Below are 16,114 nucleotides of genomic sequence, written 5' to 3' on the forward strand. Positions count from 1 at the left end.
AGCTCCCTGGGATAAAAGAATTTCTAAGGAGAGGTTTTATTTTCCCCTCGGAGCCCCAGTCTCTCGTGATCTGGTCCAAACACAAAGGCTGTCCTGAATTTCCAGTTTCACTTTCTCTCATGGCAGCTGGTGAGCTGGGTGATGCTTTGGGGCACCTTGTCCCCTGTGCAGCGCCTCGGCACACCGGGCTGTGGTGGTAGCAGTTCACCCGGCCCCCCCAGGCACTCCAGGGCTGCTGGGCTCTGCTGCAGCCTCCAGTTTCAGTTCTGGGGGTGGTGACACACATTTGGCAGCGAATTAAAGTGGGGCAGCCACAGCCGGAGGCTGCTCTCAGCCCCCCTCCACTCCTTGCCTGGTGCCGGGGGGGCTGCGGGTGCTCCCTCAAGCTGCGTTGGGGTGATGCCAGGCAGGAGAGGAAGTGCCCAGCCCTGCCCCAGGCCACCCTCCCAAGACCTGGCCCCTAGAACAGGTGGGGGTGTCCTGGAGACCCATAAAGGAGCAGCTGGGTCCCCACCATCTCCTCTCATCCCCATGATCCATGGCTTGCTGGCACGGAAAGGGTCCTGGACCTCGCGGTGTATCATTAACCCAGAACTGAGCCATTAACTCTCCCAAGTCCCCATAGTTATAAATCAGCCTTCCCGTAACTTCCTTCTCCCCTGCTGCAGTTTAAGCCTGTGGCTTCCTGTCCTAATTAGCCAGTGAGGTTAATTGGCCCCCAGCTTCTTTACACTTCCAAGCCTCTCTGAGGGGTGGGTCACTGCATCCTCTGTTCGTGCATTGACCCTTGGACCCTTCCCCACTCCATGAGCTCTTCCCCCAGCAGCAGGGATGGGAAGTGCTGATGTGGCTACATCCACGCCATGGTTGAGGGTGGCTGCCTGCCTATTCCAGCTCCTGCAAGCTGCTTTTTGCCTCCTCAGCCCCTGCCACGCCTGTGGTAGATACTCGCCAGCACCTGGGGTAGATACCTACCCAGCACCTTATCCCTGTCTTCATTCCTGTTCCTGTCCCAATTCCTATCCCCATCTTTATCTCCATCCCCACCCTATTCTCATCCCTATACCTGTTCCCATTCTCATTTGTGTCCCTTTTCCTGTCCTCATTCCCATCTCTGTCCCTTTTCCTGTCCTCACCATGATTCCTGTCCTCATTCCCATGCCCATGCCTATCCCCATCCCCAATGCTGTCCCCATTCCCACCCCTTTTCCTGTCCCAATTTCCATTCTCCTCGCTATGCTTGTCCTCATCCGTTTCTGTGCCCATTCCCCCCATTCCCAACGTGTCCCCTCTCCTTCCTGGTCCTGCTGCACGGTGGTGCAGAGGCCCCTGGCAGCTCTCGGATGCCTCGGCTCAGCCCGTGCCAGCTTCATGCTCTGGCCATCTGTCCCCCACCTGCCTGTCGTCTCACGCCTCCTCCTCAGGGCCAGGGGTCCCTGTCTCGCCTGCCCCAGCCTGGGGATGCCAGCGAGCGCCAGGGTGGGTGTCCCCAGGGAGTCCCATGATGCCAGGAGGGAGCTGGGCAATGCTGGTGGCAGAGCAGTGCAGAGATGCCTGCACCAGATTTGGTGGCCCCTCTGAGCCAGCCTGGGGACCAGCCCACTGCCACCCACCCCAGGGAGCCTGCAAGCCCCTGAGGACCTGCTCAGCCCTTTGGGTCGTGCCCCAGCACCAAAGTGTCCCCCGGCACGCCGGGTGCCCTCGGTGTCACCTCCCGGGCGGTGCCTCCATCCCCTGCCGGGCTGGCAGGCATCGCCTGCCGTGTGCTGCTCTGGGGGAAGCATTCCTGCTTTTTATAACCCTGCTGAGGCTCCCCAGCTGCCAGCCCCGTGCCAGCCTGCCTGCCCTCCTGCCTGCTGCCTGCATTGCCTCCCTGCCTGCTGCCTGCCTGCTCGGGCATGGCCGGGGAGGGGGTGGCGGGGCCGGGGGCTGCAGGGCCCGTCCGACCTGCACAGCTGCATAGCTTGTCTCCAGCTATTAAACAAACTCCTCCATCTCCCCCCTCCTCCCGGTCCCCTTCCCGCCGCCAGACGCTGCTTAACCCTCTGCTGCCCCGCTCCTCGTCCCGCAGCAGCAGGAAGCGGCATCTGCCCCTCGCTGCCCGCCGCAGGTTTGACTCCCAGCAGCGACGCCCGTACTGCCAGTGCCCCCAGGGCCGGCTGGGCAGCGGTGGTGGTCACCCGGGTCCCCAGGGTGCCCGCAGCCTGGCACCATGCTGGGCACCCACCCTGAGGGCAGCGCGGGAGAGCTGGGAGCTGGGGCTGGGAAGGGCAAGGGGATGCAGGGTTTGGGGGATACAGGCAGGGATTTGTAGGGAATGGTGGATGCAGGACGGGAGAAGAGAGGAGCTGTACTGCAGGGCAGGGATGGTGCAAGGGCTGCAGGGGAGGCTGAGGAGTGAGAGGTGAGGGGCTGGACCTTCCCTGACCCATCACCCTCTGCCCTTCCCACCCCCATGAGGCCCTCTGTCCTTCCCACCTCACTGTAGGAAGCAATGCTGGGGAGCACCCCAGCCTCTGGGAGAGCTCCAGCTGCAGGTGTCCCCTGCAGATGTGGGCCAGTAAAGGAGGCAGGAGGGCACAGCAGCCCTGGGATTCCCCCCAGGGTGGCTCCTGAGATGGGCACACCTCGGTGCACAGACAGCAGTGCCACAGACTCCTCTTCCAGTCTGGCTTAGCCTGGCAATGCCACGAGAACAGCCTCCATCCCCCAGTCCCCACCAGCTGCCTGTGCCCCCCTCTACAGCTCTCAGAGACACCAGCTTCGCACGGAAACCTCAGCAGCTCCCAGCTCAGGAACCGCTGCAGGGGACGGGATGTGAGGAAGGAGCAGGATTTGCTCCTCCAGGCTGAATTGAGCCTCTGGAAGGGTTGACGTGGTGATGCCACGCTCTTCTGCCACCATCTTAGGACACTGTGGAGAGGACAGACCCTCTCTGGCCCCTCCAGGACCTCCCTGGTTGCCCTCTGCCTCCCACGCTCCCTCCCCCAGATGTTTGGGATATCTGGTCCTTTCCCGCTCCAGCCCAGTGACAAATGCCTGAGCACGGTTTATTATTGTAAGAGCCTGGAGCTGGCTCTGGCCAACTTTCTGCCTGGGGCTAAGCCAGCAGCTGCAGGGCACCCTTCGGCACAGCCACCCCAGGGACGAGCTGTCCCTGCCCCGGGAACTCTCAGCTGCCAAGGGGTGGGGACCGACCCCCTGACATTGCCCAGCAGCCTCTGGGTGTCAGGAGCCCAGGGCAAGCTCCCAGCCCCAGGCAGGGTACGAATGTGGATTCTCCACCCTTCAGCTGGCAGTGTGGGGAGAGGCGTGGGAGGTTTGTTGAGACCCCCCAATCCCCCTGCCCTTTCTCCCCTGCTCTGCTCCACGGATGGGATGTTGTGGGCTGGAGCACGGCGGGCTCGGTGATCGATGGCCGAGGCGTGGGCTTGCCAAGCCCTGCGTGTTTGGAAGGCGCCGTGTTTGTCTTGGCAGGAGCAGGGATGTCATCTCCTCTGCCTTGCGCCGTGACGAGCTGGGAAAACCAACGGGGGGCTGTGCTGGAGCGGGTGCCCCAGTGGGACCCCTGGCAGCAGCAGAGGGGTCTGACCCAGAGGGGCAGAGTGAGGTCCCAGTGAGGCGAGCAGCCAAGCAGAGGCACCCAGTGGGTGTGTCGAGGGTGACATGGGGACAAACGGAGCCAGTTATTCCCTGGCAGAGGCGGTTTGGCCATCCAGGTGTGCTCTGCCCCTGACAGAGCTGCCCCCAGCCCGGGCGCTGAGGTGGTGCTGCCTGCAGGGTCACCAAGATCTGAGCTCTGCTGATGGGGAAACTGAGGCAGGAGGGTAGCAGCAGCTGGCAGCAGGGCCTGGAACAGGGGGATGAGGGTCTGTGAGTATGGCAGGCACTGGGAAAGCAGTCTCTTGGGCAGGGAGCAGCCCGGCTGGAGCTCTGCCGGGAAAGAGGCGCAGTGAGGACATGAAAGGTGGCTGACGATCGATGTCCTGCCCAGCGCCGACGGCAAAGGCGTTTGAAGAGCAGCTCCTGCTGATGGCAGAGAGGCGCTTGGCGGTCGATAGCCGCCTGGAAGGGCGGGCTCACGTCCTGCTGGGGGTCCCCAGGCACAACAGGAGACCGTAAGTGGGCGGGAGATGAGTGCCTGGTAGTGTCTGCATTGTGATGTACTGGTGACATGGGGCTGGGAGAGGCTGAGACTCCTGAAACGGGAACTGCTGAAGTAAGCACTGCCCCCAGGACTGAGGCTTTTCACTTCCCAGCTGCAATCCGGGATGCCTGGGATGACTGTGCCGACACACAAGCCCTTCCCAGGACCATGGGCAGAGGGTGGCTGGTGCTGCATGCACCAAGCCTAACCATGGTACCCATCCTACTCTGCCCCCATGATGGTTTTTAAGCCAGAGGGACAAGTGGTATACCCACTCCTAGCATTCCTGCAGTCTGGTTGGCAGTGCTGAGGTCATCCATCTTTGCAGCCCTCCATGCTCCAGAGAAAGAAGCCATCACCTGCCTTTGGGTGAAGCCAGCCCCACCTCATCCATCCTTCAGCCTGGCCCCACAAGCACAGCCCCAGGCTCTGCAGCAGCAGGAGCATCACGGTGCCTGGCCACGACTGAGAATTCCTGGTGCCCTCTGGCTCACATGCACGTGGGACCACAGCGTGGTGGGGGAACCACATCTGTGCCACCCCACAGGCTGCCATGGAAATGGGCAGGAGCTGTGCCAATGGAAAACAGACCTGGACTGGTGGCTCTGGGTCCCAGTGAGCCAGTCCCAACACCCCCCACTTTGCCATGGGGTGCTCTGTGCTGGAGTGGGGGGGGCTGGTGTAGAGGGACACGGGAGCAGAGGGGTGTGCACAGGATGGCAGAGATGTGTCACTATGTGGCTGTGTCCCCTCCAACACATCCCCATGCACACCAAATTTATGAATACCAGGGCTACAAGACCCTTTTCCTGTTTTAGGGAGAGGCTGGGGTCATGACTGGGACCACTGTCCTGTGGCTGCAGTGGCCATGCAGGAGATGGCACCAGGAGCCAAGCCACTGGGCCAGGAGGAGCATCATCCTCAGATCAAGGGCTGCATTGGTCAGCATCCAGTGTCTGGACTGTGCTTCACTGCTGCCTGGAGCCATTTCCAGCCCCCACAAATGTAGGGAGATGCTCAATGTTGTCTGTGCGAGAAGGATAACTGAATAACTCAATAGTTTTACTCTAACTTCCCAATTTTCTGGGGTGTCCAAGGGCTTTCATGACATGGGAAGGTAACGTGGGCAGAGGGTGGGGGCCAGCAGCTCTGTGGCACAGCCCTGACGTGCCGGTGTGCCACGTAAGTGGGTCAGTGGTACAGCCATGGGCATTGGCATGCACAGAGGAGCTGGAAAGTACAGGATGGAGGCAGCTGGAATGGCTCAAGGGCTGGAAAAAACTGGGACATGTCCATGCACGTGGGTCCTCCCAAAGAAGTTGGTCCAGGAGCTGGATCAGCTCACAGGGATAAAAGAGCACCAGGCAGTTGGAGAGGATTTTTGGCTGCGTGACTCAGTGCTCGCTCAGCTCCAAGATCCTTCACTGGGATGTGTCCAATGGTGGCTGCCTCATTCCAGCAAGGACAAATGGATGGATGGTCACAGCCTGGCATGGCCCAGCCAGCCCCAGCGTCCCTCTGGGGTGGAGGAAGGATGGTCAGCCCAGCCCAGACTGGGTTTGTGATGGGAATACTGGTAAAAGGGTTCTCTATGGAGACTGAAGGAATTGGGAGAGCCCCATCCTGACTCCCCACCCCTCTCCCAGAAACACAACCTGCCTCTCCCTTTCCCAGCAACATCCCGTGGAAATGATGCTCCTGCTCCCGGGTCGCCGTGGCAACCGGCAGGCCCAACAAGAGCGGGATGTAGGCTCTGAACCCCATCACTCCCTGCACCCAGGACCACTTCCCGGCACTCCCACAGCTCCATCGCCCCAGGGCTGCCTCCTTGCCAGGGGGCTGCCACCTCTCCAAGGTCAGGCACGGGCTGAGGGTCAAGGGAGGCCCAGGCAGCTGATGCCGACGCTGATGCCGGCACGTGCCTTGTGGGAAGCTGTCTCCCTGCCTTGCCCTTCACCACATCCCTCCCCAGCTGCTGCCTGAACTTCAAAGCCACTAAAGGCCACATGGCCTGGAGCATCTTCTCCATATCACTTCCAGGGAGAAGATGATGCTTTGAAACCCCCTGGCCCTTCTCCCCTCCTCTGCAGGGTAATTTCCATTTTTTTCAAAATCCCACAAAAAAGGAGCCTTTTTCCTCTTTGTTTCTCTTCTCTCTCTCTCTCTCTTTTTTTTTTTTCCCTTGTCTTTGTCAGCTAAAAATATGCAACCCACCAGGGAGGGCGGGTGGGGGGAGCTGCTGCTGCACCGAAGGTTAGTGCCAGGCCGGGCTGGAAAAGCCACTGGAGGGAAATGCAGGTGCTCCCCACCACCTTTTGGGAGGGGTCCTGCCCCAGAAGGGCCCCTTTGCTCAAGCCGGGGTTCAGGGCTTTGCCCCCAACGTGCTGAGGGCATGCCTGGGAGGGAGCAGCAAAGTTTGAAGGCAGAGCCTGCTCAGGACTTGGTGTGACACAACATTCAGTGAAGGGGGCAGATACAGATCCGTCTGTCCTGGTTGCTCCCCAGGGAGCTGGGAGATACCCAGGGATGCCCATCAAGTGGGGGCGGGATGTCCAGGCACCCCACGGGGACATGACCCCACAGGGCAGGGATCAAAGCAGCCGGGGGCAGGCGGCAGCTCCAGACTGGAGCGTGGGAGGGAGGTGGGCGGCCGTGGCAAAGGAAGGATGTGATTTTAATATCCCACTCCAACCAAAGAACTGATGGAGGAGAAAAACATCCCGGGGCTTCGATGTCTTGGGGAGATGCTGTCAGGGGCTGACATGCACCGAGCAGTACCAAAGCCAGCTGGGAAATTAAACTGGGATGAATCACCCAGAGCCGGGAGCATTCACCTGAGCTACAAACCTGCCACAAATTCAGAGAAAACACATTTCCCAGCTCCCAGGATTGCAATCTTAAGACTCGTCCAGCTTTGCAGGAAGGTGACAGACTTCAAAACTGGCTTACTATTTCTTCCCGCCCCCCCTTCCTCGCCCCCTCAAGCACGGGAATGTTGCAGCAGGATGTCCCGGCGTGGGGGTAATGACCAGCCACGGGCTCCCCTCCGGAGATGGTGACCCGGCAGCGGGATGCCGGAGCCAGGGCTCGCAGGCAGGACCGATCTTCGGGCGTCCTGCAGGGCTGGGAGAGACGGACTGGGAGTCAAACGTGTTGAGAAAGCAGGAGACACAGTAGGAAAAAATTTCCAGGGCATCTGTGGGTCAGGGGATTTACTGGCGCCCTGAGATGGAGGTGTGAGAAACAGGGAGGTGACAGAGTTGCTGCTGCTACTGAAGTGGGGAGACACCGACACAGGGTGCACCAGACAGTGCTGCTTGAGCTCGGGGGGGGGGGGGGGCGCTCCGTGGCTTGGAGGGCTGGGGGCAACTCATTCAGAGGATGCCTTTGCTACTTCAAACAAGTTAGCAGACCCCAGACCCGCGGGACAGCTCGGGGCGGGGGGTGTGTATGATTTATGGAGTGGGGGATTAGGCAGGAGGAGGCGGCAGCAGCGGGACACACATGGCAGGCGCTGACGGAGGGGAAAGGGCTGCCGGAGCAGGACGGGGGTGAGTCCCAGGTGGCCAGGACAGAAATTCCTCAGCCTTCCCTCAAGCTCGAATTTACCCCCGTGGCGATGAAGACGGCCCCGCCGGGCAGCAGGGGGCTTGGGGCATGTCTGCTCTCAGAAAAGCATCCTGGTGCTCAGCTGCAGGGAGGGAGCAGGGTATGTCCTAACTGGGGGCTGTCTGGACAGACCTCCCCCCTCCTCCCACGGCCCAGGCATCCACATGTACTCCACAGAGGAGACATCAGGGAGGGGGAGCGTTTGGCAGGGGGTAAACTGAGGCAAGGTGGGGGTTGCCTGGCCCCATTTCATGGGTTAGGACGTGGCGGCTCTGGGATTCCCAGCCACGGCTCATCTGGGGCCCCAGGAGCTGGTGAGACCACGCGGTTCCTCTGCTGCCTGATGGGCACCCAGTGCTCGGAGAGCCCTCACCGCCTCCGCCGGATGGCGATCTGCCCGTGGGAGCAAGGACATCCCGGATCCTTCCCGCGCGCCTGGGCAGGTGGCGTCGGGTGTCCGCAGCTGCGAGCCGCCTTTCATCCCCTTCCAGGCCGGGGCTCGCTTTCCGTCACCTGCTGCCCTCCCGGACGGAGGCCAAGAGCCCGCGGGCAGGGCCGATGTGCGAGACGTGGCCGCTCTGCCCGCACGTCCTCCGGCTGGAGGGGGGGCAGCAAGATGCCCGAGGCAGCATCCTGCCCCATGCACCCCGCTGCCAGCTCCTCGGCTCAGGGTGGGCATAGCTGGGACAGAACCTGGCAAAGCCCCAGCCCAGAGACAGCAGCTCCACGCACTTTCCCTGCAAAAGTTTCCATTGCCTTCAGTTGCTGCAATCAGCAGGAAGAGTGGGGGAGCAGGCGGTGGGGTGTGGGTGCTGCTGGAACACACGTGGCCAGCAGTGTGTGCGTGCCTAGGACACATGTGCACGTGTGGCAGCACATGTGTGCGAGCAGGAGCGAGTGCATCTGTGGGGAGATACACACAGAGACCTCCCTGTGCATCTCTGAGCGGGCACTGCACGCCTGTGAGACTGCAGCATCCCTTTTGCTGCAGCATTTCTCAGCGTGTGCAGCCTAATGAGCCGGCACAGCAGAGTTAATTGAGGGGACAGGCAAGCGGAGCTCGTCATTAAGGAAGGCACTGCAGCAGGTACCGGTGACAAGATGCTGCCTCGTCCCCCCGGGCTGATGGCAGCCCCTGCAGGGGACAGTGACAGCCTGAGTCCCCAGGAAAGATGGCTGAAGATGAGCATCCCACGTGCTGTAGCCCTCGCCCAGGGCCAACTCCATTAGCAAAAGCAGCCAGGGAGTGGGAATTGCTGTTGCCCGCATGGAGGAATGAATCTGCCAGACTTTACGGTGGATACCAAGCCCTGGAGACGGTGGCTTGTCTACAGCCCTGTTTACATCCTGTCCACAGCACCTTCCAGCAGGAACACGTCCCTGCTGATGCACACTCACACTGACTGTCAAAGCTGCCCCCTCAGCTCCCACCATTAGGTTCTAGAGTGAACATGCAGCAGAGGGGACAGAACAGCCGGCTCCCAGCAGCATGGTGAGACTGTGCCAACAGCCCACAAGGACGGGGAGCCTTGCTCAGGGCTGTCAGATTCTCGCTCAAGAAACTCAGAGAACTGGAAAGGAGCCTTCACCGCCTTCGTAGCCAGGAGCTCCCACACTCCGCCTCCCCCTTCGGCTCTCTTGCTGGCCATGCCTCCCTGGGGGGCCATGTCCTCACAAGACGTGTCCACAGGTCCCCCTTTGGAGCCTGGCTGTTCCTATGGGCATCTCCTTCTGGAGGGCTGGGAATGCCCCTTCTGTCCCTTCCAGTAGGTGTTCACTCTGAAACCTAACGGTGGGGCAAGAGCCTGTCCTGCAGGCAGGAAGTGATCCTGCTGGAGCAGAATCCAACCCTCTGCCTTCTGCCTCTTCCCTCCCACCAGTGCAGCCCCGCATGCCCTGCCCCAGCCACCAGTGCCACAGGCAGAATAAAAGCTTCCAGAGTGAGCATCCCCCTGACCAGATTTGCTCTGCTCCCTGATGAGGGGCTCAGTCAGTTACTGCTGGGCTCCTGTCAGGGGGACCTGAGTGTTTACGAGTTGATAACCTTATCACAGACACATCCCTAATTAAGCTTGTTAGCTCTTTATGATAAACAACATATGGGCTGGGGCCAGCATGCTCCTCAGGCCCATGTGCTCTCCGGCAGCCACACAGCCCATGGGGCAGTGCAGGCAGAGAACAAGCAGCCCTGTGTTCGTGCCTGCCTCTCCCTTCCCTTCACAAAATGGACCTTCAACCCTATGGCTTTGCTGACCCTCCAAACCATAATATTAATCCTGTGTTTCTCCTCTGGACTGGGATAATCATGGGGGGGCTGGGCTGGACAAGGCTGTCAAGGCTTTGCCAGTGCTACAGGATCCCCTTCCTGCTCCTACAGGGTCCGGGGCAGCACGAGAGAGACCTACAGTCTGTTGAGGGCTGGGAGATGAAGGCATGATAGAGAACAGCAGCTCTACTCCTCACAGGAAGAAATGATGAGTGTAAACTGCTGGGGTTACACAGGCCTTGTGACCCACCCCAGCATAGTTTCTTTGTCCATTGTCTGTTTGGTAGCTGGAGATATCCATCCATCCATCCATCCATCCATCCATCCATCCATCCATCCACACAGGCATAGCAGGGTGCTAGCAGGGTACCCTGGCATGACTCACCCAGGCATCCGCCCCACCATCTATCCTTGTCTTCATCCCTCCTGCTCCCCTATCTATCCACCAGACATCAACCCTTGCCTTCACTCCTTCTTCTGTCCTACCAGCCATCCACTCTTGCCTTCATTCCTTCTCCTCTCTCTCACCCATCTCTCTGCTCTCCCTAAGCTCAGACTGCTCATCACCTGCCCCCCCCAAAGCTCATTAATTACCAGCCTACGTCTCTGGGGCCAGACCTGTTAACGGGGTGCAGGGAGAGCATCCGCTCACTCCCCCTCCTCACAGCTCTGCGTTTCTTATCTCTGAGATCCCACCTTGCTGGCGGAGGAGTGAGGCAGGACGCTGCTTCCCTGGGGAATGGCAAGCCAAGCGATAACGAAATCGCAGCGCGAGGAGAAATTACCTTGCCTGAATTTTAAAAACTTCTTGCTGAGGTTGCCGTGGTAACTGAAAGGTGCATCACGTTGCTCTGACAACCCCGAAACAGACAGGTTTTTTGCCTGGCGGGCTCCGAAGCGGCAGGTTTCGGGGAGGGAGGAGCCCAGTGTGGCGGGGAGCAGGGTTGTTCAGCCCCCAAGCACCCAAGGCAGAGATGTCTCCCTCCCCAAACCACCAGCTGCATCACTACCCTACCACAATTTCCAACCTCGCCCTATCCATCTCTCCTCAGAATCAATGAAGGAAAAGGAATAAGGAACTCCAAGCCCGACCATGCAGTCCTTTGAGAAGGTGGCAGGGTGATGGGATGGGCTCCAGGTTGGTCCACCCTGCTGTGGGCATCCCTGGCACTGCAGGAGTTGCTGGGAGCCCCAGCAGGCAGCCTGGAGACCTCTCTGCACCCTGTTTGGGGAGTGGGTTGTGCACCCAGCGTTGCTTTGGGCTCCAAGACCCCAGGAGAGTGCCAGCAGCATTGTCCCAGTCCGTGTAAATCACTCTGCCACGGAAATAGCCCCAGTGGGGTTGAAAAATAGCAGGTGACTCACGCAGAGCAAAGGGTCCAAAATAGCCCCTCCGGAGCACTCCTAAAATTAGTTTCCCTCCCGGGAGGTCCCAAGTACTGTGTCCTTGCCAGGGCACAGCCGTGGTGTTGAGCCTGCCTGGCTGCTGCCACCATGGCCACTTCCCTCTGGGGTGAGGGGCACAGGGCTCCCTTTGCTGGTCCCATCCCTCCCATATCTCCTGAAAACCCACCCTTGGGTGTGACTGAGTCGTGCATCTCTGAGTCTCTGTCAGATCTATGTGGCTCCTGTGGCTGCAGGCTGTTTCTCAGGGGATGCCCCATGCAACACTGGCAGACACCCAGCAAGATGCAGGCACCAAAAAACCACAGCCTTGGATGCTGTGAGCAAGCAGGGTACCAAGGACTTGCCCCCCCTCCTGCTCCCTTTGCTCGGATTTCGGTGGGAGGGATGCCGAGGCAGCAGATCGGGTGTTTTCCAGCGACAGTGAGTCCCGCAGACACTCGGGTTTTCCCACACCAGCTCGTCCTTCCACCATGGCAGGGCAGCACCAGCTTGCTGCTCCCACCCGCTGCCGGTGCTGGGAGGCGTGGGGGGCCTGGGGGGACACATGGAGGGACCTCGGGAGCAGCATCCGCTCTGCTGGCACGGCCGGGAGTGCTCCCCATGCCGGGCCATCGCTGCTGCGCGGGGGAGCTGTACCCAGTTAATTAGAGGAAGGGATGAATAATTCCTTTTTATAATGCAACGTCGCACGGCAGATGCCGTCTGCCTCGGCGCGCCGCGCGCGGGAGCCCGCGATATTCTGCTCTCAGCAGAGTTATTTATACACTGGGACATTTTTCAAAGCGCCGCTTTGATGGTCTTCCACCAGCTCGGAAAAAAAGTAGTCCATCCCAAAATAACCCGAGTGAAAGTCACAGCTCTTCATTACGCAGAGCTTCAACCGAGGGGCTCAGGAACAAAAACCCGTCACATTCCTCCCATCAAATCCACCCTTTTCAAGTGCATTTCAAACAGGTTCAAACCGCCGCGGCGGCGACTAGACGAGCGCTAATGATGCTGCGGGCACAGCCCGCCGGGGAGATGGATGGGGCTGGGGGGCGGTGGGTTTTAAGCAGCTTCCAGAGCCGACAGATATTTTGGGGTGCCCAGGACAGTGTCCTGGGAGGACTTCAGTGGGATATGCTGGGGAAAATGCAGTCCCTCACTCGCTTGGTTTTTCGTGCTGCAGGAAGCAGTTTCCCTCCCCAAACCAGGCTTTGGAGGAGGGGAACAAGCACCAAATAATTTTTTCTTAGGAACTGGAGCAAAAAAGGCTCAGTCTCTGTTTCTCAATTGCACCTGCATGCACACACCCCTCAGGTCTGGTTGCTGCTAAAGGGAAAAAAAAAAAAAAAAAGGTGGAGGTAAAGAGATTTTTGTAGGTGGTGACAAATTCCTGTGAAAACGTTTTTGACATGAAATCGTCTCCCATTCAAGATCCCTCCCGGCGGAGACGGTGAGCAGCTCCCCCTCCCCCCCACTCCCATACCTGGCAAAGGGCCTGAGCTGCTCACCCCTGTCAGCCAGCCGGGTTCTGTGAGGCCAGGGCTCTGTGGGTGCCCCACGGGGGGTTCAGGTTGTCCCCATCGCCAGGCTCTGGCCCACTCCCTCCCCAGGGCCTGCCTGCAGCAAGGCTGGCACTGGCCTGCCCGCAGCCCCTCGGTCCCACCGCCCAACCCCCTCGTCCTCTCCTGCCCGCGGCTCCGGGGCTGCCTGGCTGGTGATCGACGGCTCACTGCCGGAGGCAGTGAAAAGTCTCTGCTGGGAAAACCATTTCTTTACCCTCCATATCTGCATGTTCCAGCATTTCTGCAAGGCTGGAGCATCTCCCCTGGGAGAGCCTGGGATTGGAAGATGCCCAAGGGCTCAGGACAGTGTGAGCTGACTGGGTAGGGAATAAGCATGCTGTATGTAGCCACAGGTCCCAGGCTCCAGGATCCCAGCCCCCATCTGTTTTTAGTTTTTTCCAACAAAAAGAGCCCCCCCACTCCACCCCCCAGGGCTGCAAATTGTGTCCACGTTGCTGCAGATGGCAAGTCAATTAAAACCATCCTTTTCCACCCAAGCCAGAACCGGTCAAAACAGCATCCAAGTAGAGTAGCCAAGGGATAAGGGACACTCCTCCCCTTCCTCACCCACCCTGGTACTGTGGGGCTGGGGAGGAAGAGTGTCCAGGATGACATGGCCACTGGTCTAGGGCCACAGGTGTTCCATGCCAAGGGGCAGGAGGGGTATAGTGAGCACCTGGAGCAGGGTGCCCACACCCTTCCCAACCCCCTTTATCTGTGCACCCTCCCCCTCAGCTGTCCTTTTCCTGCCCTTTGAGCATCCCAAACAGGCAGGCTGCTGGGGTGCTACAGCAGTATCCATAGTGTGCTGGCAGGATGCTGCACCGCGGCCCTGCGCATCCTTCCACCAGAGCCCCACAGCTGAAACCAGAGCCAGGTGGTTGTGGGGCATTTGGGTAAAATAGGGAAAACTGTTCCAGGGCAATTCCGAAGTAGTTAGGACACATTAAGTAGCTCAGGAGAGGATGGACCAACATGGTGGGGAAGAGAAAGGGAAGCAGCCTTGTTAAATCCCCTGCGGCAGAGTGGGGAAAGGCTCTGGAGAGGAGCATGAGCACACACATGGGCACACAGGTGCATAACATCACACACGTCTGTGCCCCCTGCCCCAGGCTCTCCCATGGCAGCAAACACCACCTCCCCCTTCAGATGCCCTTTTGGCACCAGGATACAAACCCCATGGAGCTGTGGGTGCCTGGCTTTGACTGACACTCAGCATGAGCACAGCCTGTGGTCCCAGGTCACAGTTCTCTCCATGCCTGTCCTGCTGGGCACAGGAGGCTTTCTGGCAGGGGGAATGCAGGAAATCCAACCCAATCCACACAGAGTCCTGGGGCCTCTGGCAGCCCCAAACAGTGGCACAAGGATGTGTTCCTGCCTGCAAGCAGAATTTTAGTGATGGTGCAGGAGAGCCAGGCAGGTCTGGAGCTGGCCATGCAGAGTGCCAAGCTCTGCCATGGGTTGGTAACTCCAGCGATTAAGGAATACTCAGGAGGAAAGCTGTTCACACTGATGATTTGGCTGCTTTCCTCACTTCAATTAGCACGCAGGAGCTCCAAAGGTCTCCCGGAAAGCCAGGGCATAGCAGGCTTGGGAGTTTTGATATTAATAATGCTGAAAGCCAGCCAGAAAAATCCCAAACTTTCTAACTGCACCAACAGGGGCCTTGGATTCTGCATATTGTAGGTGCTGGAAGGAGCTGCAGGCCTATTGGAGCCAAGGCTCTGAAAGTCATCCTGCAGCTGCCCTGAGCCTGGAAGGAGCCCCTGGCTGCAATCCTGCTCTCATGTACTTATTGCCCGTGGCAAAGGGCACAGGGTCCCTTTGAGTGTCCCCCCTTCCTCCCCAGCCTGGGGTCTCCACCTGCTCTGGGGCTTAGTGCCTTTTCCATTGCCAGCCACAGAGAGACCTTGTGGCTGCTCAGAGAGAGGGAAACCGAAGCATAGGAGTGCAGTGAAGTCTGCCCATCCAGAGACTGAGCTGCATCTCCTCCTGCCACTGCCTGGCTACACAAGCCTCTCTCCAGTATGCTGTGTCCCTCTGCATTCCTGGTGGGACCAGCTTCAGCCCCTCAGCATTTTGACAGCGGCCCGGCACTTTTCTGGAGCATCCTGCCTCAGGCTCAGGCTCAGGCTCAGGCTCAGCTGCTCAGCCCCAGTGGGATTGGCACACTGGCAGCCTGCAAGCCATGCCCAAGGCAGCTCCCCCCCTTGCTCCGAGGGGGATCCTGCCTTGTCACTGCACACTTCTGGGGCTGGCCCCATCCCAGGGCTTCTCCTCCCGCCCCCACAGAGGTCGATCCCCGGGGAGGCAGGGACACCATGTCCCTCTGAAGGCTGTGGGCCACGTCGCATTCAGTCACGAACAGCCGCACTGTGCTGCCTAAATTGGAGGCGCGGGCGCTGGCAAGCGGCGGTGCCTCCATGCCCTGCTCCAGTGCCTGGCATGGGGTTTGGGGGCAGGCCTGGGAGTGGGGGGGCTGCATACCCCCTTCCCCCCAGCTTCTCTTGTTCCCTGGGCACCCAGCAGCAGTGCCTTAACCCAGGAAGGAGGGCTATAACCCATCTAACAGGAGGGTGTGGCTGCAAGCCCAGGACGCCCGTTAAAGCCTTGCCCCAGGAAGAGACCCTGCTTTGGGCATCCCGTTCTAGCAGTTATCCCCATTAGCTGATCCCTGTGCCCCCACGGCATGCTCCTGGCTCCCCGCTGCAACTGTTCTGCGGGAGGTACCAGCTGGGGCTGGCTCAGCTCCTGGCACTGGGGCAGCACTTTTTTGCAGCAAGGAGGGAGTGAACCTGACAGAACACGGCGCTGTGCCCACTGCAGGCCCTCCCCCGTGCCCGCAGCATCACCCCTCGTCAGGAGGATGCACTGGGACAGGGATCGATGAGCTGGGAAGAAGCTGAGCTACACAAATGCACTTTATCGATCCATTGAACCCACCTGCTGGGAAACAAACCCCCCACTTACAGCCCAGAGCAGCAAAGCACTTCACTGCGTTGCTAACCAGGACACACAGGGAGTGGGGGGAGGCTGCCAAAGGCACACGGGGCCCCATCGCAGTGCACCAGGGCTGCCTTCCCCGTCATCACCCTGGGGGGGAAGCTGGGGCAGGGAGCTGTCACTTTTAGGTTGCTT

Source organism: Vidua macroura, chromosome 13, assembly GCF_024509145.1.
Source record: "Vidua macroura isolate BioBank_ID:100142 chromosome 13, ASM2450914v1, whole genome shotgun sequence".
NCBI lineage: Eukaryota > Metazoa > Chordata > Aves > Passeriformes > Viduidae > Vidua > Vidua macroura.